The 26396-nt window shown below is 41.4% G+C and overlaps 1 protein-coding gene and 1 long non-coding RNA gene across 2 annotated transcripts in view; one reads left to right on the top strand and one right to left on the bottom strand.

The window, feature by feature from the left end:
* LOC144782228 (uncharacterized) overlaps positions 1–16356 on the top strand; it is a 211921-nt gene extending 195565 nt beyond the window's left edge. The window contains exon 3 of the long non-coding RNA XR_013601121.1: positions 15218–16356. This is a non-coding gene — a long non-coding RNA (uncharacterized LOC144782228). The remainder of the gene's footprint in view (positions 1–15217) is intronic.
* The window catches only part of GLYCTK (glycerate kinase), a 110387-nt gene that overhangs the window by 57323 nt on the left and 26668 nt on the right, over positions 1–26396 (bottom strand). The window lies entirely within an intron of this gene.

The raw sequence follows: 26396 nt of genomic DNA, 5'->3' as shown, positions 1-26396 counted from the left end.
AGTTAAAAGATAAAAACACATAAACCATGAACTACCCAAACCAACATGGCGGCGGTAGTCATGGTGATACAGTAACCAATCAGAGTCCATAACAACAGCATAAAGGAATCCCACGTCGGTAGTCCTTCCTCTTTCTCCATTGCTGCCGCGTCAAGATAAGTCCCGTTTTTTTTTTCCTCTCAACTTACTCTTGTGGCGTGGCAGTACTATTTAATATTATTGACAGCTTATTTTATTTTAAGCTTTATTAGCGATTGTTGTCCTGCTTTGTAGGCTGTGTTTATCTGTCTGTCAGACGTGGTAGGCATTTGGCCCGAGCGTCTCTGTTGTGCGCGTGCGCGGTCTGTGGCGTCGTCTCTTCAGACGCTGACCGGCTTTTCTCTTCAGCGCTCCCTGCGCTTGTGGAGATCACGCGCTGAGGCAAAGCGCTTAGTTATTTATTCCTTTTGCCTCGTTCCCCACACTGACGCCGCTTGTTGTGGCAGGACCTTCCAGTGACTGAAATTTTTTCTACAATTTTAATACATTTCAATTATTCTTGTGTCAGTCACTTATTGGCATTTAGTTTTTGCCATTTATTCTGGTGTTGTCTGTGGGCACCTGTGTTAGGTAACACCCCTTTATATATAGTTTGGGGCGTGTTACATTGTATGGGTGCCCAGTCATCTGCACAAATGCAGACTCGTCAAGAACAAGATGTTATGCCTGCTGATTCTGAACAGACTCATCAGCCCTTATTGCGCCCTCCTGTAGAGGTGGACAGACTCCTATCTTCGGCTATCGCCCAGGCTCTGGCACCTCTACAAGATAGCGTCAATAAACTGCCTGCCCATGTTTTTAAGACTGGCTCAGGTGTTTTTGGAGACAGTGGGGCTGGGCCCAGTGGAGTACTTTCTGTACCTTCGCGCACGGCCAAAAAGCGTGACGCGGGGCACCTGGAAGGCTTCAGTAGACTTGCTGAAGTTTTTCATAAGAGTGCGCGCACGCTAAGAAGCGCACCCTTCCGGGGGGACGACTCACCCGGCAAGATTGGTGGTACTTCCACTCAGGACCTTGACCCGGAAGAAGGGTTTCCCCAAGAGGGACTAGATGACGAGGATGACTTTGATGATGAAGATGACGATGCATCTTCTGAGGATATGTCGGACATTAGTAGGTCTTGGCGCCCTAAATCTAATGTCTCTGAGTACGGTGAGGGGGACCTGGTTGCCCCGGATATGTTTGACCCTAACTCTATTTATAGACCCCGTTCCTCTGAGTGGGTCCCAGAAAAATCTACGGCTGACTATGTGGCCGCTAAACTCAGACAACCGCTCTCTCAATATGTCAGACTACGTTTACGCTCTGAGTGTCCTCGCCCCTCTCTTCCCAATAGAGTGGCAGCCACTCCAGAAATAGACCCGAAGTTATGCACTTTTTTCGCGAAGTATGTTAAGGACCCTAAAAAGGGAATTGACAGGTCCTGGAAGGCTTGTCAAGACAAGCTGTTAGATGTTGTTGGTCCTCTTACTAAAATCATTGAACTTGCCCAGCGATCCAAAGAATCGGGTATGCCACTACCAGTTGATGACGTAGCAGGATAAGCAAAGAGGGCAGTTTGTCTCCTTGGCAATGCCAACTCTGCTCTCTCTGCGGAGCGTCGCAGGTCTCTTTTACTGAAAATTGATCCTAAACTGGGAGAGTTATCCTCTTCTGAAGCAGGTTCAGTAGCGCAGGGTACCTTGTTTGGTGACCCTTTCGTGAAAGAACTTGGCAAATTTGTGGCTACTTTTTCTGCCTTAGACAAAGCCCAAGCTTCAATGAAGAAAATGTTTCCTAAAAAGGTTTTTGGCGGGGCCGGCAGAGGCAGGGGTCGCTCTTCCGGCCGCCAGTTCCTGCAAGGCCCCAATAGAGGTCAGTCCAAAAGGAACAACGGATGGAACGATGGACGTCAAGGCTCCTTCTATCCTTCCCGTGGAGGCAGAGGCCAGGGCAGAGGACGTGGAGGCAATCAGTTCAACGCCAAAGGCTTCAACGGTGAGTTTTTCCATCATTTCTCCAGTAAGGCTGGGGGGAAGGATTGCTTTATTTCTTCAGGCATGGTTGCACCTCACGTCAGACCCTTCGGTTCTAGAAACTGTTCAAGGCTTTCACATAGAGTTTTACGGCTCCCCTGTTTAACTCTCACGTCCTCGTCCATTGTTTTTTTCTCTCGCAGAACAGGAACTGATAGACTTAGAAGTTCGAGATATGCTGCAAAAAGACGCTATCTCCCGTTCTTCTCTTCATCCAAACGGTTTTCTCAGCAACATCTTTCTCGTCGAGAAAAAAGACAAAGGGTTCAGGCCAGTCATCAATCTTTGTTCATTCAACGAATGGTTGATCTACAGGCACTTCAAGATGGAGGGCATCCATCTTTTGAGGGACCTCCTTCTTCAGAACGATTGGTTGGTACGTTTGGATCTGAAGGATGCATACCTTTCAGTTCCGATTTACCCTCTTCATCGCCGATTCCTCCAGTTCCTTTGGAGAGATCAGATCTACGAATTTCGTACTCTCCCCTTCGGTCTTTCCTCAGCACCTTGGTGCTTTACCAAACTCCTGCGTCCCGTGGTGGAACATCTGCGTACCATGGGATTTCTTCTGATAATTTACTTGGACGACATTCTTTTGATGAATCAATCCAAGGATCTTCTCCTCCGTCATCTTCAAGTGACCATAACTACTCTTCAATCTCTGGGATTCATCATCAACGCCCAGAAGTCGGAGTTAATCCCTCAACAGGAAATGATTTTTCTGGGGTTTCTGATAAAGACATCGGATGCGACTTTACATCTCCCTTCTCAAAAGATCACCAAGATCAAGAAGGAGATTCGCAAAGTCCTCCGTCGCGACCGGATCTCTCTCCGTCTCCTGGCCAGGATAGTAGGTTTACTGTCCTCGTCGATCCAGGCCATTTTTCCAGGCCCGCTTCATTACAGAGCTCTCCAAAGACTCAAAGCGTTTCATCTCCGCAAAGGTCTCACTTACTCGGAACTCATTTCTTTGTCCACGGAGGCCAGATCGGAGCTCCTCTGGTGGTTAGATCACATGGACGCGTGGAACGGGAAGGCGATTTTTGGCTCCCGACCGGACCTTGTGATCGAGTCAGATGCCAGCCGCCTAGGTTGGGGAGCCCGGTGCGGCTCCCTTTCGGTGGGAGGCAGATGGACGGAGGAGGAACTACATCTCCACATCAATTGTTTGGAACTCCTTGCGGGTTCGTTCGCCATTCGCTCGTTCACAACGAACAAAGTCTCTTGTTGTGTCCTCCTTCGAATGGACAACACGACTGCGGTCAGATATATCAATCGCCTGGGCGGCACCCACTCCAAAGTCCTGGCGGACCTAGCGAAGGACTTCTGGAACTACTGTCTTCTCCGCCAGATTTCGGTCATGGCAGAGTATCTTCCTGGAGAAATGAACTCTGTGGCGGACTGGCAATCCAGGAATTTTCGGGATGCCAGCGATTGGAAGCTGGATCCTGCTGTGTTTCAGATGATCTCAGACCTTTGGGGCCTTCCTCAGATGGACTTGTTTGCGTCCAGGTGGAACGCCCAACTTCCCCGGTTCTACAGCTGGAAACCGGACCCGGGTGCGGAAGCAGTAGATGCCTTCCTACAGGATTGGTCCCGGTTTCCAGCTTACGCATTTCCACCGTTCCTATTCATTCAAAGGGTAGCAGCCCAGGTCCGCAGACAACGAGCCTCTCTAATTTTGATCACTCCTATTTGGAAGGCTCAATGCTGGTTCCCATCTCTTCTGGAATTATCTTGGGACAGACCTATCCAGCTCCCCAGATCCGACCTCATTCTGACGGATCCATTGGGTCATCCACACCCTCTAGTTCTCCAAGGCCATCTACGTCTCATGGCCTGGAGGATTTCAGGAGACGATGGTCTAACGACTCACTTTCGAAAGACGCTGAACTCCTCATTCAGCGAGCCTGGGCCCCTAGTACCACCAAACGATACAGATCTGCCTGGAACAGATGGGTTCGTTGGTGTGTGGCAAAACACTTGGATCCCGTGGGCTCACCTGTGACAGAAGTTATTAACTTCCTTGCAAAGTGATGGAGCGGGATAGAAAACAGAAATCTGTTTAAACCCGTGAAGTCACACTTCCATAAATAAATTAATAATGCTAACAATTTGTGATATGTGTATGCTAATTCAACCTAGTTTAAAGTTACATTACATTACAGAACACGTGGGAAACTAATATGTGTGCTCATAAATGTGCATTATGTTGCATTCTTATGTATGTGGAAAATAATACATTAATCTTGTCTATTGTCATGTCATAATTAATAGCAGCTGTTTTTGAAATAATGGCATGTGCTTATTTTGCTTCCCTTGTCTATGTGATGTCATTTCTACTATTCTAGGTGCACATAAGGTTTTATGGATTAATGAAGACAGGTAGATATAAAATGCTGCTTTATTTGTGCTTTACTGCTAGGTAATTTAGACTAATGGGTTAATTATTAGCAAAGATGGGAGGCAACAGAACAAACTGTATTTCTTTCATTAATTATTCTTTGTGTTTGTTTATATAACAGTTTTACAAGTGAAGCTTAGAGATGGCTGCAGAAAAATAGTACCCTTTTAAAAGTGACGCAGGGACGGTGGCGCAGAAAATTGACGCTTTCTGAAAGAGGCCTAATGATGAAAATGGCTCAAGTGAAAATAATTCTGAAAGGATGGAAAAGGCCTCTGAGCTTTTATTTTGAAAGGTTTTGGATTGAACTGCTAAAAAGATGACTTTTTGGAGAAATTTGCTAACGTTTGCTAACGTGCCACGGGAGTTCAGAGCTGACTAAGCTCAAGGTTAAAAAGGAAGCTGTCGCTACAAAATGTAGCAGTCTAAGGAGAGCTGCCAAGACTTCTAAATGAACAATGGACTAGTGAATTTGCCCGGGCATGTAAGAAGGAGGTGTCACAGTTTACTGTGGTACGAGGTGGCTCAGCCAATGGAGAACTAGAATTCGTCTGCTGGAATGTGAAAAATAGTTAGCTCAGCTAAAATTAGGGTATAAGAATAGGTTCAGAGAACACATAGTTGGCTTACGCTCGAGAATTCTGGAGGACGATGTTATGCTGATGGACTTTACACGTGAGGACAGGAGTTTTTATGAATTACTTTATTACTAGGTGATGAGGGTAGAGACTGAGATATAGTTAGGATTTTGGGAAATGCTTAATTTTACTTATTCCTGCTAATGAATAATAATTCTTGATTTATGCTCTTTTTATTAATACTGAATAGATCTTTCTTTATGACATTTTTCTAATGCTTGTTTAATAAAATACCAAAACCTAAGTTTTTCTAGATGTGTTAAAATAAACTTTCTAAAATGACAAGCTGGTCTTGATTATTGCAGATGGTTTAAACAACTATATTTAGATCTTATCGCCTCATGATTCAAGCGCTCTATTGTTGTTATGGGCCTAGTGTTGTAGTGTAAGTTTTGTGGTAGTAGATAGTGTCATTTTGTGCAATATTTTGGTGAGAGCGCTGGATCAATTTCTGGTAGCCATCGGACGGTTTATATATGTTGTTTTTGACATACATGTTACATGCATGATATATATATATGTTGGTAAATTCATAGGATTAAGTTTTAACACATGTTGAGTTTGTTTATTTTGTGCTATGTGTGTACCGGTACAAAAACTGTGTGATGAGAATGTAGTCATGCAGAATATCTGATCTGTTTCTGTGATATCGCCGAGTATCACTGTTGGTATCGCCGTGTACCAGAAGTATTGTCGCCGTGCAATACAGTGTTGTCGCCGTGCAACACAGTTTTAGGGCTAGGTGTGAATCTTGTAATAGTGAGGGTTTTCTAAGAAATTAGAGCAGCATGAGAATAGGGACAAAGCGCCTTCCATAAAACTCACTGTGATAAGAGTATTAGTTATATTCAAGCTTGAGTGAAGGGCAGGGTAATGTCGGTGCATGATTATCTATAAACAGGTTAGAGTCCTGTACGGATACATGTTTTATATCTATAAACAGGTGAGAGCCCTGTACGGATAACGGTGTTATTTTGCTAACGGTGCATGATTTCTATAAACAGGTGAGAGTCCTGTACGGATTTCATGTGTGACTGAAGTTAGGGAATTTTCAGTGTGAAAGTGCGTGATTGTTTTGTAAGGTATGTTCAAGTGGAACTCTTAGAACTTTCACTTCGCGGTGGGTTCAGAGCAAAATGAGTTCATATTCTTACGTGTTAGAAGGGTAGAGTAAGAGTTGCTCTACTGGCAAGTGGAAATTATCCTTAGTGTGAATAGCGACGTCTATTCCGAAGTGTGGATACTTGAATGTATGTAAACTATCCTAATTAGAGAAGCAGACAGATGTGTTTCGTTTTATATATTGACTAAAATGTACCAAAAGTAATTTTAAGGTACTTAGGAAAGTTCAGGATAAAGTCTATACCATTCTAAGACTTTCTAAAAGTATTGTGCAGTGTTTAAATACATTTAAAAGCTCTGCACGCTAATAAAATTCAATTGAAAAGTATTCAGCATAGTTGAAAAGTATTAAAAGGTAAACTGTGCTAATTTAAAACATTCAGGAGCATTTTAGAATGTTTTGTGTTAATTAGGCAATAATTAAGGTATTCCACGTTATTAAACTCGTTAAAATAAGTAAAAAGCGATTAGTATTAATTTTATAAACATTCCACGCTTTTAAATTAGTATTATATTGTTCTCCGTAGTTTAAAACCATTAAATTGTGCCCCGATCGAAAATTGTAAGGGAGGGGCTGGTTTTAGGAGTGAGAACGTGTGGGGAGAGAGCCTGCAGCTGCAGCAGCTGCTTACGTCAGAATTGCCGCGCTCGGATTGGCTAGAGCGTCAGCATTGATAACGAAAAGCTGCCCCCTGATTGGTTGAGGCGTTGTTATGGAGTAACTAGCTAAGCCTCCACTGTTGTTCCCTTCGTTTTTAATAATGCTGCTGATGTGTGTAGTAAGTGCACTGCTTAAAGAATAAAAATAGCTGTCAAGCACCCAAAGCGTCACTATAAAGTTACACTCCGATTAATTAAAGTGTTTGGAGTGTCTTCTGCCGAAAATTTTTGTTTAATTAAGCGTCTTCGAAATAAATGCCCGCTTTATTTAAAAATTACTTCTTCCCAAACGCTATTATTTATAAAGAAGAGTATAGCGCGCTCTATTCAAATTGTAATTTTGTGAGGGAGGGGCCGTTTATTGAGCGAGGAGAGAAGGGGAGAGCTGCCTCAGCTGCAGCGGCTGTCTAAGTCGGCCGCCGCGCTCCCATTGATCCAGAGGCCGATGTGTCACAGATAGAACCGCGCTCCTATTGGGCGAGGCTTCGTGAGCCCCGCTCTGATTGGGCGAGGCTCTCCCATTTGATAAAATATGGCTGGAGTGTCTAAATAAAGAAGCGATATTATGGATTGAGATGCGATTAATATCGAAAATTTTGAAAGTGTTCCCTGTTTGGATTTTGTTTTTCTTTTGCAGACTGCGTTATATTTTTTTTTGAAATTTATTGGTTAATTACATGTAGTGAGCGTAGCATTGTGAGCTCGTTTGCACCTCACTTTTAAACATCCTGTTCGATTTGATTTGTTAATTACATGCTGATGTTTTAGATTGAAGCTAACTATCGCGCGAGCAATTTTTGTGAAGGAGGGGGGCTGGAGCGAGTGGGAGAGCTCTGTCAACTGCAGCGGCTGTTTACGTCAGCCGCCGCACTGTCATTGGGTAAAAGGCAAACGCGTCATACACGGAGCCTCGCGCTGATTGGGCAGAGCTCCGTGTGTTATTTGGTAAAATAGGCATCTAATGTAGATCGAATAGGAGATTAGCACTCTCATTGAGCGGGGTTTTTGTGAGACCTGAGCGTCTAAATACGCTGTGTCTCCTTAGCGTACTTGCCTCCCTTGAGCTTGAAGAGATAACGAAGGGGCCGCGCTTCGATTCGTTGAAGCCCCGCAGCGTCATACAAAGGCCGCGCACCCATTGGCTGATGACGCGCAGCGTCATAAGGGAGCCGCGACCTGATTGGTTGAGGCTCGAGTGTGGGCTTTGTGACTGCTGCCTGCCGAGGAAGTATCTTGTAATTGATTAAATAAATAAAACACCGTTTTAGCTACTTTTCTTCCACGCGCTAATATTATAAAAGAGAAGCCTTTAGTAGATAATGCAAGTACACTCTAAATAAAAATTAAATAGATAAATTAAATATTGCCGCTTTGTTTTCCTTTTTACCTGCGTTATTGTTCATTCCAACAGCTGATGTGTAAAATTATAAATAAAACATTGTAATTGACTAGAGCTGTCAAATTTAATTATAAATGTCCCCAATTTGGTTTACTCTATTGAGGCAAATTGTAGAGAACTAAAAGCAACAGAAGTTCTGTGTTTTAAAGCAGCTGTGTTTTGATTGAGCAAAATACCAAGAACGTTATCGTGGAGCAGCTCTCTGATTGGCTGGGGCTGTTTACAATTGTTCATGCTTTAAATTCATTGTAGACGCGCTATTCTTTTTGTGTCACAGCTGATGTGTGACGAGTGTGAGGGAGACTGTATTAACAGGAGTGTGCGTTTCAGCCTCACATTGAATGTTGAGCTAGTATTGTAGGTGAGGTGTTGGGCGCAAGGGGAGAGAAGGACTGCAATAGTGGCATAGCGTTGTGGCTGCAGACTTGCTGTGATTTGGCTGGGGCGGGCTAATGCTTCCGAGTAGATTATATTGTTTGGGTGGCTCCTGAGTGGAGTATTTAGAATATTACATTAAAAGTACTTTAGTGTAGGTGATCAAAGTTAATATAAAATAATAATTTTAAGCAAGCAAATAGATTATACAATTTGGAACGTTAGGAATTAAGTATTAAGGACGATTAGGTGTAAGTTATCACAGCAACTACCGTGGTATAAACAAAATTAAGAAGTTGATTGACAAATTAATTAGTAAAAAGATTGTGCAATATAATTAAATAAATAATTATTTCTAAGCAAATTTTACTGTATTTACTGGTGTAATTAAGAAAAATGCGCTGTGTTCAAGGTGGCAACTAGAAATTTTATGTAAATTAAGGCAAATTAGGTTTCCTTTTTCCACAGGTATACGTTGCAGAAGGTGTGTAAGTGAAAAATAAGTACAATTAAAACACATGTGATTATATGTTGGTAATATTATAAATAAATATTTTACATTGTTATTGTTTTGCAAATTAAATTTTTCTTTACAGGTTAATTAATTTTAGTGATACAGGTAAATTAGGAGATATATTAAATAGACCAAATTATAAGGTTTTCTACACCTGATAGTGTTAAATTAATTAATTAATTAATTAGCAAACGCTGCAAGGCAAATTTAGAGAGTACAATTACCAAATTATTTTAAGAAAATGTCTTCCTTATACAAGAAAATGAAAAAAGTTGTTGCCAAATGCGAGAATAAATTAAAGATTCCCAAATTAGTGAAGATAAATAATAAAGGTGTGAGAGTAGAAAATATTGATCAATGTAAAATTGATATTGTAAATATGGATCAGAACAGAAATTCAAGAAGACCCCCAGAACAGGTTAATACAACGCCAAAAGTGTCAGATCAAACTGATAAAGTGCCAGTTCAGAATTTTATTAAAATTAATGCAACAGAGAAGCATGATGAAAGACCTAGTACTTCTGGAATTAATATTCCTGGTTATGTAAATTCAACAAATAATTTAAAGGAGTCCATGAAAATTATGGAAACAGAGATAGTCCATGTACTTAGAAAAGATGAAAATAGTCCCACAGTTTTAAAGGTCCCATTAACTGAAAAGGTTTATTCTATTGTACTTGAGATTGAACTAGTAGGGATCAAAATTCAGCAAGAAACAGAGATGACTTCAGTTCTGGTAAGTGAGAAGTCTGACATTGACCTAATTGAATTGACACAGTCAGACGAGTCAAAATTATGCTTAAATGAAAAGGAGATTGAAATAAATAAGCTGAATGAAGAGCTACAAATACAGCGACAGGTAATGGTTCAGCAGAATGACATGGCTTCATTGCCATTACAAATCTTTGTTAATGAACAGATAGACAATGCAGATACAGGATTAATTAAAGAACAGGAAAACAGTCTAAAAAGATTAAATGCACTTTCAGAATTTTGGAATAAGAATAATGTTCTTTTGAGTGAAGACATCAAAGTAAAGGACACAATTGATCAACAGATTGAAACATTGACTTCTGCAGGTTCACTTAACAGAAATGCAAATTTAATTAAAAGATTGATTGATGATATTCAATTGGCAGAAAGGTTTGCTGTCGTGATATGTGCGGCATACAAAAAGAATGATGAACATGCTTTGAGTTCACTAATACTAACATCTGTAGTTGAAACATGGCAGGGAGTCAAAGGCTTACAAAATGAAGCAACTCATGAGGAGAAAGGTACATGGTTGAGAACAGATTTTAGACAGCGAGATGAGGATGAGATTTTGTCACACAAAGATGGTGGAATAGTTTTGCTAAATAGCATGATTACTGACATGGACAGAATGTACTATAAAATTGCAGAATTTCTTTACCAGAGGTGTCTGATTTGTCAGCAAGTGAACACAATTAAGAGAACAGTTGTGAGATTGGGAACGGAATTACAGGAGAGTGGTTCATTGACCAGATTACAAATGGATTTCTGTGAGATGTCACTGCATTACAAACTGTGCTACATTTTTGTGATTTACTGTTTGATTACAAAATGGGTTGAAACATTTCAGATGAGACGTAATGATGAAATTACTGTTGCAAAGTTATCAGATAACAGAAAACATATCGAAAACAGATTGCTCCAATGTACAGATAGAACAGAAATTTCAGATGTTGAGGAGCATGAGAACCGTACTATAAAAGTCAGAGATGCAAAAATGTGCCTAGCTGCAGGTACAAAGTGGACAGATATCCTTCCACTTGTTTTGATGTTTCTGAGAAGTACTACTGATAAAAAGACAGATTTAAGTCCACGTGAGATTATGATGGACAAGGTCATGAGACAGACATTCATACCAGAGAAAAGAATGATGTCTATCAATGATAGCATCAATTTGGAGAACTGCAGGAATTTATCAGATGAAATGATTTCTGTGTTTGATGAAGATGAAACTGAAGTACAAACAAGAGAAAAAGAGCAAGTACTTGATTTGTTACCAGGTAAAAGGATCAGGAAAAAGGTTCGTCTAAAAAGAAATTCTCTAGTGCCAAGGTGGCAGAAAAGGAGGCTAGTCAGTCTTGTCACAACAAATGCAGAGAAGTGCAAAAGACTGAAGAAGTGGATTGACACTGGCCATACTTTTCGTGTAACTACACCTGAAAATCCTGATGAGAATAGTGTCACAATTGAAGATTCAGATTCTGAAGAAGAGCCTGAAGAGAATCCAGATCTTGAAGGTCGACAAGTTGGTCGATATCTGGAGAACACGAAAAGAAAACAAGCCTTGATTGAAGAAGACTTGAAAGTTGTGACAGAAGACTCAGAAAATGATGGAAATCTGCCAGAAAAAGAAGCAGAAGAAGAATGTGATCAGATTGTGATTCAAGACCAGGAGAGTATTGAAAAGCAGAAAAGTAACTCTGAAAACAGGAACAGGAATTCTGAAACTGGGAAGTTGAAGGTAATTGAAGAAAAAAAATGAATTGCCAAGTACCAGCTATAAAGATGATGTTCATAACGGAGTGAAGCTGCTGAGTAAAGAAGTACCTGAGTCCAGAATGGAAATATCTGACACTGAAACTGATGAGAATGATGAAGATTCTCAGATAAGAAAATTCAGAAAAGAAGCTTGGAGAACAGAATGTAATGTGACCAAGCAAAAGAAGAAATTACCAAGAAAAAGTGATAACTGGCCAGAAGAAAATGAAGGCCTAAAATTCAAATTGAGATACAGATCAAAGAAACAGATTGATGAAAAATCAAGTCAAAAAGATTCTGAAAAGAAAAGTGAGGCAGGAAAGAAAATAGAAGTGATACCTGTAATGGAGGTAAATGATGAGAGTCAAAAAGAGATTGAAAACAAAAGTGACAATGATTGAAGTACATACCTGTTAAAATTTAGGTTTTTTGTTTTTGGCATAAGGCTGAAGAAATCTTGTTAGATGACACAAGGTCGAAGAAATACTGTTAGCTGAAAAATTAATTTGTGACATTAGGTCGAAGAAAAACTGTTAGAAGGTTTTAAAAAAAAAAAAAAAAAAAATTTGAAAAAGGGGGGTGTTAGAAATTTTTAGAAAATTTAGGTAAAATTTTTAAAATTTTTGTTTTATTTTTCTTTACAAACTTAATGAAAATATAATTCTGCTTTGGTTAATTTAGGTTATTGTTCTTTTAGAAATTAACAAGGAGAAGTTTTAGGTCAATATGACAAGCAAGATACTGACATTTTATTAGTTATAGTTTTTGCAACACATTTAGTGAAGCTTAGTTGTATGTTACACAAGAGAAAGAAATAGAACTAGAGGGGTTTCTTAAAACTCAGTATGAGAATTGTAGATAAACTGATGAGATAAGTCTTTAGAAATACTAACACAGGTGAAATTGAATCATGTTCATCTTAGATAAAATCTTTGCTAAATTTTTGGGTGCTGGTGTGGTGATTTGTTAATCACCAGATGAGGGAGTTGATGGAGCGGGATAGAAAACAGAAATCTGTTTAAACCCGTGAAGTCACACTTCCATAAATAAATTAATAATGCTAACAATTTGTGATATGTGTATGCTAATTCAACCTAGTTTAAAGTTACATTACATTACAGAACACGTGGGAAACTAATATGTGTGCTCATAAATGTGCATTATGTTGCATTCTTATGTATGTGGAAAATAATACATTAATCTTGTCTATTGTCATGTCATAATTAATAGCAGCTGTTTTTGAAATAATGGCATGTGCTTATTTTGCTTCCCTTGTCTATGTGATGTCATTTCTACTATTCTAGGTGCACATAAGGTTTTATGGATTAATGAAGACAGGTAGATATAAAATGCTGCTTTATTTGTGCTTTACTGCTAGGTAATTTAGACTAATGGGTTAATTATTAGCAAAGATGGGAGGCAACAGAACAAACTGTATTTCTTTCATTAATTATTCTTTGTGTTTGTTTATATAACAGTTTTACAAGTGAAGCTTAGAGATGGCTGCAGAAAAATAGTACCCTTTTAAAAGTGACGCAGGGACGGTGGCGCAGAAAATTGACGCTTTCTGAAAGAGGCCTAATGATGAAAATGGCTCAAGTGAAAATAATTCTGAAAGGATGGAAAAGGCCTCTGAGCTTTTATTTTGAAAGGTTTTGGATTGAACTGCTAAAAAGATGACTTTTTGGAGAAATTTGCTAACGTTTGCTAACGTGCCACGGGAGTTCAGAGCTGACTAAGCTCAAGGTTAAAAAGGAAGCTGTCGCTACAAAATGTAGCAGTCTAAGGAGAGCTGCCAAGACTTCTAAATGAACAATGGACTAGTGAATTTGCCCGGGCATGTAAGAAGGAGGTGTCACAGTTTACTGTGGTACGAGGTGGCTCAGCCAATGGAGAACTAGAATTCGTCTGCTGGAATGTGAAAAATAGTTAGCTCAGCTAAAATTAGGGTATAAGAATAGGTTCAGAGAACACATAGTTGGCTTACGCTCGAGAATTCTGGAGGACGATGTTATGCTGATGGACTTTACACGTGAGGACAGGAGTTTTTATGAATTACTTTATTACTAGGTGATGAGGGTAGAGACTGAGATATAGTTAGGATTTTGGGAAATGCTTAATTTTACTTATTCCTGCTAATGAATAATAATTCTTGATTTATGCTCTTTTTATTAATACTGAATAGATCTTTCTTTATGACATTTTTCTAATGCTTGTTTAATAAAATACCAAAACCTAAGTTTTTCTAGATGTGTTAAAATAAACTTTCTAAAATGACAAGCTGGTCTTGATTATTGCAGATGGTTTAAACAACTATATTTAGATCTTATCGCCTCATGATTCAAGCGCTCTATTGTTGTTATGGGCCTAGTGTTGTAGTGTAAGTTTTGTGGTAGTAGATAGTGTCATTTTGTGCAATATTTTGGTGAGAGCGCTGGATCAAAAGCTCTTTCAGGACAAACTTGCTTATTGTACCATCAATTCTTTCAGATCTGCAATTTCTGCGGGTCATGCACTTGTGGATGGTTCTCCCGTGGGAGAGCACCCTTGGGTTTGCAAACTTCTCAAGGGTATTCGACTGTTGCGTCCTCCTGAACCGCGTTATTCTGGTCTTTGGGATGTGAATGTGGTTTTACGATTTCTTCTTTCTTGGCAGGATAACGAATACCTTTCACGCAAGGAGCTTTCAGCTAAATTGGCTATTCTTCTCTGTCTCATCTCTTGCAAAAGGGCTTCTGATGTTCGCGCTCTTGATGTTTCTGCCAGAGTTTTCACCCCTGAAGGTGTTACTTTTACCGTCTCTAGACAAACCAAGTGTAATACCAGGTCAGTATCCTATCCGGCCTTTCCGGATTCACCTAAACTTTGTGTTGTTCGTTGCCTCAAAACGTATGAGGATGTAACTTTGGAATTCCGCCCCCCGGGCGAAAGACAATTATTAATTGCGATCAAGAAACCTTTCAAAGCGGTTTCTTCTCCAACCATTGCCAGATGGGTCCGGTGGATTATGTCTGAGGCTGGTATTAACATTTCAAACTTTGAAGCTCACTCCACTAGAGGTGCTATGGCTTCCAAGGCTGTCCAGGTTGGGGGCAGATTGGAAGATATTATGAATGCAGCGGATTGGTCTTCAGATTCAACTTTTAAAAAGTTTTACTTTAAACCAATCCATGAGGCGACTTCCTTGGTGGTGAGTAAGCTTTAAACAAGCAAAATCCTCGCCTCCGCTTCCTGACATAGAATGAGAAATTTCCTAGTTCACACAAAGGAAAGTTTCAATTCTATTAAGGACGCGGAGGCGAGGATTTTCCCACCCTGGCTTATTCAGCCTTCCCTCCCGAACCTATGCATTCCAGACTATTGTTCTTCATTCGAGGGAAGTATTATTTTTCATATGTATTGATGTGTACATTTGACTGATATGTTTTACTGCATATATTCTGCTTTTATTGCAATTCTATTTGCTCTTTTTCCATTGCAATGTGTTAAATTTTTCAGCATTGTTCTGGACGAGATATTATTATTTTTTCTCTTCCCTAGGCTCCGATCAGAAAACGGACTAGAGGGTAGAGGAATTCTTGCCACCGGCAGCAGCGAAAGAGGAAGGACTACCGACGTGGGATTCCTTTATGCTGTTGTTATGGACTCTGATTGGTTACTGTATCACCATGACTACCGCCGCCATGTTGGTTTGGGTAGTTCATGGTTTATGTGTTTTTTTCTTTATCTTTTAACTTGCTGTCCAATAAAATGGAGAAAGGACTAGCAAAATCCTCGCCTCCGGGTCCTTAATAGAATTGAAACTTTCCTTTGTGTGAACTAGGAAATTTCTCATTCGACTGAGGAAGTACCAGCACGTTTGCTTTTATTCTTTTGAAAAGGACCTCTCAAGGGCCCTTCGGAACATTTATGACTCACGCACTCATTATTATTATAGAGCTCCTGTGAAAACAAGAACTCTGATTTAGGAACGTGAATCTATACGATTTGGTAAGTGACGACCTGTCACGTGTCTATATGCTAAAACGCCGACATTATATTTCCACACATTATTTTTTCAGGATACGGGCGTTTGTTCCCTTTAACTACTCGTCATTGGTAAGAGCCTAATTTTGGGCACAATCATTATTTCATGAATTGACCCTACGCATATTCAACACCCGTTTTTCATCACAGGTCTGAAGTTCATTGACTACGAGTTACAACCACGAAGGGAACTGGTGTTAATATATTGAAGCTCAACAGGTGAGCGTCCCGATCACAATTTCATATTGTCAACCTAGCATATACACAGGGTACCCCACCTTGGCTTGAATTCTTCACTTATGATGACACAAAGGTTTACATTGGTTCAGCAACACATTGGTGAAATTTCAATATTTTGAAATGATCTGTTGTTGATTTATGTTTTTCCAAATGCAAAGAACTTAACAACGTGCATATTTTATTTGTTTGTTACAGATTTTCACCTGACGAAGGGACATCTTGGTCCCGAAATGCATTGGGCCGATTTTCATTTTTTTGTTGAGCGCAACTGAACATGTTTGTAATTAATGAGAAATTATGTATACTGCAAAAATATAATTGTGGAATATGATTTATGGAAATTATTATGATATTGGTTGTTATATATGTGAAATCTAATTTCCTTTGAACATTGCATCATGATAAAAAAGTAGAGCAATGATTTAAAAAACATCAGTTTGTGTTAATGGTTTAAACATGTGCGTGAAATAAACAAATAATGTATTATTGAAGGTAATAATTACCACAAGGGCACAGTGCTACCTACAGGCAGGATTTCAGTCCTGTTGCACTTATCGGTTAGTTATAGCCTGGTCGGTCAAGACAGGCAGTGGGTACGCACCCCTGTTAAAAAATGGATTAGCAGCACAGCAAAAAAAATAGCAGAAAATAGGAAGTGCATCCCCTATCTCTACAAAAAAGGCTCCAAGAATGGGCCACCAAGCAAGCCTGCCAGGGAAGGGAGGAGAGAAGAGCCTATCCAACCACAAGTCGCTTGGGTGCGCTTTCTCAAGGACCAGAGGCAGTGTAAGCTGCCACGTGGGGGAGCAAGTCCCTGTGGATGTGGAGAAGGTCCCTGGAATGTCTAGTAAAGTTTGGGTTACCTTTGGGCCTCAAGTCTGAATATCCATGGACACACTCACTGTGCTTATGGGGCAGTTTGGGTCAGCCAGGTACCAGCAAACCTGTACCCGGTGAGACAGCGAGGTCGCAAGAGGAGGCGGGAAGCCTCTGCAAGCATGGGTGGCAATCATGGCGGTGAGCATGAGACGTTCTGCCCAGGCTTCTGGTAGCTGTGTATCACCGTGAGCCCCAGATTAGTGAGGTCAAAGGAGGGGCCATGTTTTAGCAGGGCGCTATCAACCTGCAGGCGTGGTTCCAGGGAGAGAAGGAGGAACTATGTGGGCAACGGCCCAGGCAGTAATTATTATTATGGAGGGCGATGCAAGGTGCCGGCAGCACAGTTCCAAGGCCCCCGGATGGCAGGAAGGAAATTGCAGACCTGGCCAGACGGGGCACCACCAACCGTTGGGTCTGACACTAGCCCTCTAGGAAGACTGCCGAAGGTTAATTGTACAAGGCTGTGAATGGGGCCCCAGCCTCGCCTGCAACCATGGAGTGTGTGGATCAAGCCGCTGTCTGTGTGACAGCTCTGAGGCAGGCAAGAACGGACGAGCAGGCCCCTCATACTGGAAGGGTGGGAGCTTCGGGGGGCACTTTAGCTCCAAGGCCCACTGACACAGTGGCAGCGATGATCCCCCAACAGGAAAGTGGTCCATTCAGACTGCATCAGCATGTGCTCTAGGGGTGAGGGTGGGTTCTCCATCATGCTGAAGGGCAGAGGCATCGAGGAAGCCAGGAAGATGACGGAGATTGCATTTTGTCCTGGCAGGGGTGAGACTCAGTTAAGCTCAGATGCATGCATATTGCAATGGAATATCACTATCTACTATAAGACAAGTTTGAAAAAGGCAGCAGCAAGACAACTTTGGCACCATCAAATTCACATGTGCATCACCTAAGCTCTGAATTTTCTGCAATAATTACCTGTTGCCAGAAGATCTACCTTCAAACTACTGTGAAAAATGCACATGGCAATAAACGAAACTGGACAATGTTTTCACATGTGAAAGAAATACTCCCAAAAAAGTAAGCTATGCTGCAGATTGGCACTACAAAGAATGGTTCTACCATATAAAAAAAACTGTGCATCCGTCTCTATCCAAAATGCCAAACTGTGGAACTCACTCCTAGCAACAATATAGGTTATAGTAAATCACCTGCAGTTTACTGGGATGCTGATATTGATTCACTGCCCCATCTGGATCATATTCTCCTGGCCTTAACCTGAAAATGATAGTGTCCTTGTACAGCATATTTAACACATCATCAACAAAGATGGAATACCAAATTGCACGTTGAAAGGAGGATGAAGAACTGCATTGATCACACACATGTATGGAGGCCCAAACAGCATCAATGAAATCCCAATAATTTTCTATACTCACATAACCTGAACAATACAAGTCTGACATTAGAAATGAAAAACCATCACTAAAATGCTTTCTTGTACATTTTGGCATGACACTGCATGTGAGCCATCAACAAAATATGCATGACTTGCACAACAAGCTTATTTAATATCCCTACTAACTGAATCCATGCAAGTCCTTGTCTTCTTCTGTTCTATACTGCTTGACCTTACAAACTAAATCCTACTTGGCTGTTACCCCCAGAATCACTCTCTGTCCTGAGTACGTATGATGCAAAATACACAGAATGGAATTCTCAGACAAAACTACTGCCATCCGGCAACACAGTGTACTAGGACAACCAAACAATAATATAACATATATTCGATACTGCATGACAACAATTGCCACACAACTTCCTATACATAGCTTACGCATCTGCACAAGTATCAACAATTAACTGACTTTACTATAGACTAGAAAATATGTGCAACTTATTGGTATACAAATTCAAATAATTCTGACTAATTGGAACACTAATAACTAGCACTAGAACCCAACTCTGGGCTCCGCAGAGTAGCATGCTACCTTTCTGTAAAGTACTTCAATATTTTATCAATGAAAGTAAGTGTTATATAAATCTACAATACAATTAATGATTTAAACAATTTGTCTGTCTTGGATTGTGAACCTAGGATAGAATTCCCTGGAGAGACCACCGTCTTGGAAAGGGCAGATTATTACACCTCATTCCTGGAACTCATGCCATCCGACATCCAAACAAAAAGACAAGTTTGACATCCTTCCCCTAGTGTTATATTGCCCTGCAGCCCTTCTTGCCCCACACGCTGTACACATTGCACCAATGCAGTCTGTAAGGTAGAAACTCACAAGTACCTGCTCAGGCTGCTAGACTGTGCAAGGAGGGCACAGCCTGCATGCCTATAACTTCTGGTAAGCTCTTAATACTCTTTCCATTCTCTATAAAGGTTCAAAGTGTATCAACGGTGCATGTCTGAAGTCAGTGTTCTCCAGGGTACCCTGGATGTTGACATCACTATCGTATAGGTTTTCAGTGTCTTCTTTGATCTTCACTGCATCAGTGATCATTTGTCCATCCGGCATACAAAATTGCAGCTGTAACATTTGATTTTGTGAATCTTTTCTAAAAAATTCATAGATTTTTTAGATGTGTGTCCATCTTCAATATCCTTCAGGAATGCCCCCACCCTATTCCTTAGGAAAGAACTGAATCCACACCTTTTACTGTGCACTACTTCATGGTGCAGTAAGAGTCTACTTCTTCTCCCAGAACCCAGCTATGTTTCAAGTAACTCTTTCACTGAATCGTTGCCTTAGATACTGTATACATCTTTGCAGCCTTTAGGCTATGTTTACGTTGTACAAATACCACATATGCTCAAAATCAAAAATATGGTTGATAAACTCAAGGTATTTAATTATATACAAATCATCTTCCAACTTTCAAACAGAGTTGCAGTGAAGATTTTTATTTTTAGACTTAGGGCATTTTTCTGATGTTTGACCGCTGTATTCCGATCTGACCAGTGGTTTGGCTGTCGGAAAGGCATTGTTACCATGACGGGGGCAAGCTGCGACCAAGGGGAAGGGCCACACCTCATGCCTCTGCAGCACCTCCTGCACATCCGTGCACCATGTGCCATGCACCATATCATGCATGGCACAAGGTGCACAGAGGTGAGTCGGGGAACTACATGTGCCCCCAGGGCAACTTTTCAGTGGCCTACGACAGCAGGGGACCCTGTTTGGGGGCCCCAATATCCCCTCTGACAACCTTTTTATGGCGGGAGTCCTGCCATGAAAATGCTGTCAGAAAGGGATATTGTAATCCCAACAGCGGTGCCTGCTTCGGCACCATAGCCATTCACGGACACTGCTCCGACCGCTGCCCATTAGGGATATATGATCCTGGCTGAGGGTCTTGCATCCAACAGATTTAGGTCCGACTGCCAGAATCAGAATACAGCAGTAGAACCGCCACCGACTGCTTGTTGGCGGTCCAACCACCGCCATTGCAATCCCCCCCTATCTCAAGAGGGACGAAGCAGCAGGCTGTAGCAGACAAAGATTGCACACGGCTGGATACCACACCTGTGAGGAGCGGGAGCTGCTGAGAAGTCACAGTGACCGGCGATGCACCTTTGCAGGGTTGGTGAGCAGTTAGGTCCCAGTCTTTTCTCTGTGCCACTTCTTGGCAGAAATTGTTCTACGTCTCAAGTTTTGGATATGGACTATCTGGGTACTTTTAGCACCACTTCCAAGAGTCCATGACTAGAGGGGTACCTTTGAGGCCCAGGACAAAATCAGAATGAGTTCATGTGAGGGTTCAAGATAGTTGGAGCCTTTTCTGTTTGTGAGGCTCCAATCAGGAGGCCAGCCAACTATCCCTTGGAGTTTGTAATGGTCACTTTAAATAACTCGTGCTCGTCGCGCGGTGTGTTGCGCGATGAGCACGTTCACTTATTGTTATGTTTCAATCATTAGACCACGCGTGTTATAGTCGCGTGTTATGTTGTTATTTAATATAGCACTCTCGTGCGATGCAGCCGTTTAGTGGTGACTTCTAACGAGTGTCCAGTCACCGTTGGGATTCGCTACTGAGAGGAGGCATCGCGCATCTGGTGGAGTTTACTTAAGGAAGGTAATTGAACCTTCCTTAAGTATTGAACGTTCTGCAATTACTAGCAAGGTCATGGCTGATACATCTAAAAGTGGTATTAACTTAATTAATTCTTCCTAATCTTGTTCAGATAATGCTGTATGTGCTGTGAATTTTAAAAACAAAAATGTGAAATTTATGCAAAAGAAACAACCTACTTCTTGTTACAGATGTGGGTCAAAGAACCATTTGGGTAATTTTCAAGGATGCCCCGCTATGAATAGACGTTGTGTCAATTGTAAAAAAAAATGGGCCATTTACAAGGGGTTTGTAGGAATATTAAGAACACTCCCTCTGTTAACTATGTTGAATCTGACATGCTAGACGAATGTACAAATGCTTTTAGTAATATTGTCGTTACTTTAGATGATAATGGACAAGTGAATTATATAAAAGGTCCTTTGTGCTCTGCTATAATTGACAGTGTACCCTTACAGGTCATGGCAGACTCCGGGTCACCCTTTACTATTCTAAGAGATTCCACTTTCTATGACTTATGGAAAAGAAAAGTTGAATTATTGAGTTCAGATGTAAACCCTAAGGCATTTGGGGAAAAAGACATTAACATGATTGGGTATTTTGAGGGTTTGGTACAATGTTTAGGAAGGGAGACTATTACCAAAATCTATGTGGCTGAGAAGGGCAAAAATATAGTTGGTTGGAAGGATCTTGCTCGCATGGGGTTATATCTAGTTCCTGGTGACGAAAATCCTGTTAAGGTTGGGGATTTACCAGTAACAAGGGTAGAATGCATGTCCATTGAACAGACTTTTGATGAAAAACAAATAATGGAAGAATTTAAACCTGTGTTCAGCGACAAAGTAGGCAGTGTGGGAGGTTTTGAACATAGAATAAGACTGATCTCAGGGACTCAGCCAGTAGCTCATAAAGTCAGATCTGTCCCTTTGAGTGTTCGCGCAGAGTTAGATAAGTCTTTGAAGGATCTATGTGATCAAGGGATTATAAAACCAGTTGATTCTTCACAGTGGGTCGCCCCGATCGTGGTTGCACGCAAAAAGACTGGCGAGATTAGGCTCTGTGCGGATTTGCGCGGTTTAAACAAGAACATTATTGTGGATTGCCACCCTCTACCGAAGATCCATGAGTTGCTTGCTAACCTGGGAGGGGCTAAGTGGTTTTCTTTGATCGATTTAAAATCGGCCTATCATCAGGTTGCTTTGACTAAAGAGTCACAGGAGTTAACCACTTTCATTACACCGTTCGGTGCATTTAAGTTTTTGCGCCTTCCGTTCGGTCTAGCTTCAGCTGGAAGTGTCTTCCAGAAGCTTATGGACTCTCTTTTTCATGAGATAGCTGGGGTACAAGCTTACCTTGACGACATTTTGATTTATGCTAAAACTTTAGAGGAGCATAATGCAATTTTAAGGCGCGTCCTCACTGTTTTGATGTCTAAAAAAATGACTGTCCGCGGTGACAAATGCAAGTTTGCAGTTAAGGAACTCGATTATTTGGGACATACCATATCTCAGGAGGGGATTAGACCGAAATTCTCTGTAGTAAGAGCCATAGAAGACGCCAATCCTCCATCTGACAAAGACTCTCTTAGGTCCTTTCTCGGGTTGGCCGAGTACTATGCTAGATTCGTCCCTGCTTATTCTGAATTGGTCGAACCCTTACGTGGATTGTTGAGGAAGGGTTGCAGTTTTAACTGGTCCCCAGAATTAGAGAAAATGTTTAATGATGTAAAGAAACTGATTGTGTCCGCTAAAGCCCTCCACGCTTTCAGGGACGATTGTTTTTCGACCATAACGGTGGACGCTAGTATTACTGGCCTGGGTGCAGTTTTAACTCAAAGAGTAGGAAGAAATGAGCAAACGGTAGCTTTTGCTTCATGTTCATTAAAGCCATTTGAGACCAGATATAGCACAATTGAAAGGGAAGCGTTAGCTTGCGTGTGGGCAGTACATAAATTTAGAACATATATTTGGGGTAGAAAATTTGAACTTGTTACTGACCACAAACCTCTTGTTTATATTTTTGAAAAGGTTAATTTTTCTTGTATGTCGGCTAGATTGATGAGATTAGTTAGTAAGTTACAGGAATTTCATTTTGAAGTCAAACAATTAGCAGGGTGTAGGCTGGGCAGGGGGATCGAGAACACTAGTAGTGGTAACAAACTCTGGCTCAACAGACACTAGACCCGTATATCTTTTTAAACTAGGTTTTATTTTCAACGTGCGTCTTGTGCGGAATGTCAGTCTTTCCCTTGCAAACTCTATTTTATCCGTGGTGGTGGTCTTCGGGGTTCGCAGGGTAGTTGATAGTGAAAGCCCCACAGTTCATAGTTAGACGTCGGGGATGTCGTCTTGGACAGCCGGTTGTCGTCACTCCCGTGGGGTTCCAGACTGTGGCGTTGCTCTCCCGTTATATCCACATGTAAGAAAGGAAACGGACAGAGGGACGCCGTTAGTCTTTTTATCTGACAAGGTATTGCACCTAAGGGAACCCGTGATAGTGAAGGACACCGGTGTATAGAACAAACACGCTAGTGACTCTGTGCTGTAACGGGGGGGGGGAATTGAGTGAGGAGAGCGGGGTAGGTAACTAGGTATTTTAAGGGGACGGGAAACACAGAGGGAAGTTACATACAGGGGTTTCAACGCTATTCACACGGGGAACTCTTCCTCCCCACCCAAGCCGCCCAACGCCGCCGTACCTGGCTGAGCCACACTCCTCCCTCGGGAGCGTGGCACGGCGGAACACGGGGTCGTTGGCCTCCTGGCTCTCCTTCTTTTCGCCTTCCGTCTTCTTCTTCGTCTTCTTCCTCCGCTCGGTTCTCCTCGCTTCCTCCGTCCCTCGGTGCGGTGGTGACGTCACACGCCGCGTACAGGGCCTTCCCCGTTTTCACCCATCCAGGATCGTCGACGTCAGAGGTAGGCTGGTCCTCCTGGAAGTCCTCATACGCCCACTTAAAGGGAACTGTAGACGACTCATCGGTTGGTTCCGCGTCCCAGGCCCCCCTCGTAGATGTAGTCTGTGGAGCAGAAGGGGTACAATCAGGATTCCACCACTCGTCTTGGTAGCCCAACCCGACCCCGTTACACAGGGGTAAACATTTTAGAGCTGACTGTCTTTCAAGACTCTCCATGAGTAAGGATGATGATGAGGACATATCTCCTGAGGATATTGAATGTGTCACTTTGGTGGATGCTGTAGGAGGGTTGACACAAATTTTATCAGAAGATGATTGGAAAGAGACAAGCAAAAGTGATACAGTACTTCAGAAAGTCTTCCATTACATAACTCATAATTGGCCAGAACCTAGGTGTCTAGAGGGCGAATTACGTAGATTTTCTCAAGTGGCAGGTGAACTTTCAGTTGAAAACAACATCATCCGCAGAGGTGACAAATTCGTTCCTCCTTTCAGACTACGGTCTTTAATTATAAATGAAGCTCACAAAGGTCATTTAGGAATCACTAAGACTATTATGAGAATTAAGGAACACTACTGGTGGCCCTCTTTAGATACACAGGTCAAAGGGTTCATTGATTCTTGCCCAGAATGCTTAGTTTCTGATAAACATTGGCACACAATGAAAATTCCATTATCCCCAACCGAATTTCCACATTCTGCATGGGAAAAGGTTGGTATCGATTTTTCAGGACCTTATTCTATTCTTGACCAAGAATGTAAATATGTCATTTTACTGGTAGATTATTATTCAAAGTGGATGTACCACGAATTTGTGAAATCACCTGATTCTGACTCAACTATTTCATTCTTAAAAAGGATTTTTGATGTAGAAGGAGCTCCTAGGGTACTTGTTAGCGATAATGGAACACATTTTGTATCCGATAAAATGAAGACATTTCTTGGTGACCTAGATATTAAACAACTGAAAGTTGCTTTATATTCCCCATCTTCTAATGGTTTAGTAGAGAGAGGAAATAAGGTGATTAAAGAGGGCGTTCAGACGGCATTGGCTTGTGGAACGAATGTAGTGAATTTTATTAAGGAAAAAGTTTGGCATTACAATACTTCTCCACACTGTACTACAGGAGTTTCTCCTTTCGTGTTGTTGAGGAACAGAGGTTCACATTCTAAATTGTTCCCTTCATGGCTTCAGAAATTATCGGGCGATAAAGAAATTAATATGGACACTGTCCGGAAAAATGTAGATAACAAATAAATACTTATTAAAAAAAATGTGATTCCAAGACAAATGTTAGTCATGTAGATGTTTCTGTAGATGACTGGGTTTTGTTAAAAAAAACTGTTAAAGGAAAAAAAGGTGAATCAAATTTTTTTCGCCCCTTAAGAGTTCTGAAAGTCAGTAAGGGAGCAGCTTTTATTGATAATAGGGGTTGGTGGAACAAACGTCACCTAGTAAAAATTTCACCTAGACAAGCTAATATTATTAAAGACTTTAGGAGAGAACCTGTTGAGGACCTGGATTGGTGCCATTGGTTGAAAGACCCAGTAAGAGTAAATGATGGTGATGGGGATCAGATTCAATCATCCAACAGTGATGTTGTTCCCTCTGGTTTCAATCCAAACATTGTACTTCCTTTACGAGTAACTTCTTCTCATGGAAGAATTATCAGGACACCTGGGAAGTTTAACGATTTTGTTAGGTATTAACATGTTTATGTTACTCAATTTTTTTGTGTGTTTTTATTCCTTTTCATTGTTATAAGAGGGAAGGTGATGTAATGGTCACTTTAAATAACTCGTGCTCGTCGCGCGGTGTGTTGCGCGATGAGCACGTTCACTTATTGTTATGTTTCAATCATTAGACCACGCGTGTTATAGTCGCGTGTTATGTTGTTATTTAATATAGCACTCTCGTGCGATGCAGCCGTTTAGTGGTGACTTCTAACGAGTGTCCAGTCACCGTTGGGATTCGCTACTGAGAGGAGGCATCGCGCATCTGGTGGAGTTTACTTTGTTACTGAAGAATAAATTCAGCTTTATAAATACTTCGCATCAAGTGGTTTATTCAACTTAACAGAGTTACTCTGGAAGTCTTGGGTTCAAGCAAGAAAGCAGGTCTTGGGTTGCAGGGCAGTCCTCTGAGGACACAAAAGCAGGCTTTAGGCAGCAGGGTAGTCCTCTGAAGTACACAGCAGCAGCCACAGGACAGTCCTCTGAGAGTCCTTAACAAGACCAGAAGTAACTAAAAAGTCGGTCTGAGGGTCCACATTTTATACCTTGTGACAGCTTTGAAGAGAAAAAAAACGTCTAGAGTCCCTCCCACCCCCCACCCCAACCCCCATAGACGTATCTGGAAATTCTTGTCTCTCTGCTTTGGTTCCAGTCTGTCTGCAGTCACAATAGGATAGTGTGACATTCTTTGTTTTTAGCCCAGGCAGTGTCTTTGAAGTGCAAGCAGGACTGTGCACAGCTCCGCCCACCCCCACCCCAAACCTGCTTGGTTGGTCCATCCTGCCAACACCCAGTTCCACTACTGCGTGGCAGTCTGAGAGAAATATACAAAAGATAACTGCCAACTACACCTGATCATGTGACCCAGGAAACAGGCTGTAGGCACCAAAAGGT

Source organism: Lissotriton helveticus, chromosome 9, assembly GCF_964261635.1.
Source record: "Lissotriton helveticus chromosome 9, aLisHel1.1, whole genome shotgun sequence".
NCBI classification, from domain to species: Eukaryota; Metazoa; Chordata; class Amphibia; order Caudata; family Salamandridae; genus Lissotriton; species Lissotriton helveticus.
This window is presented reverse-complemented; position numbering and strand designations above follow the sequence as displayed.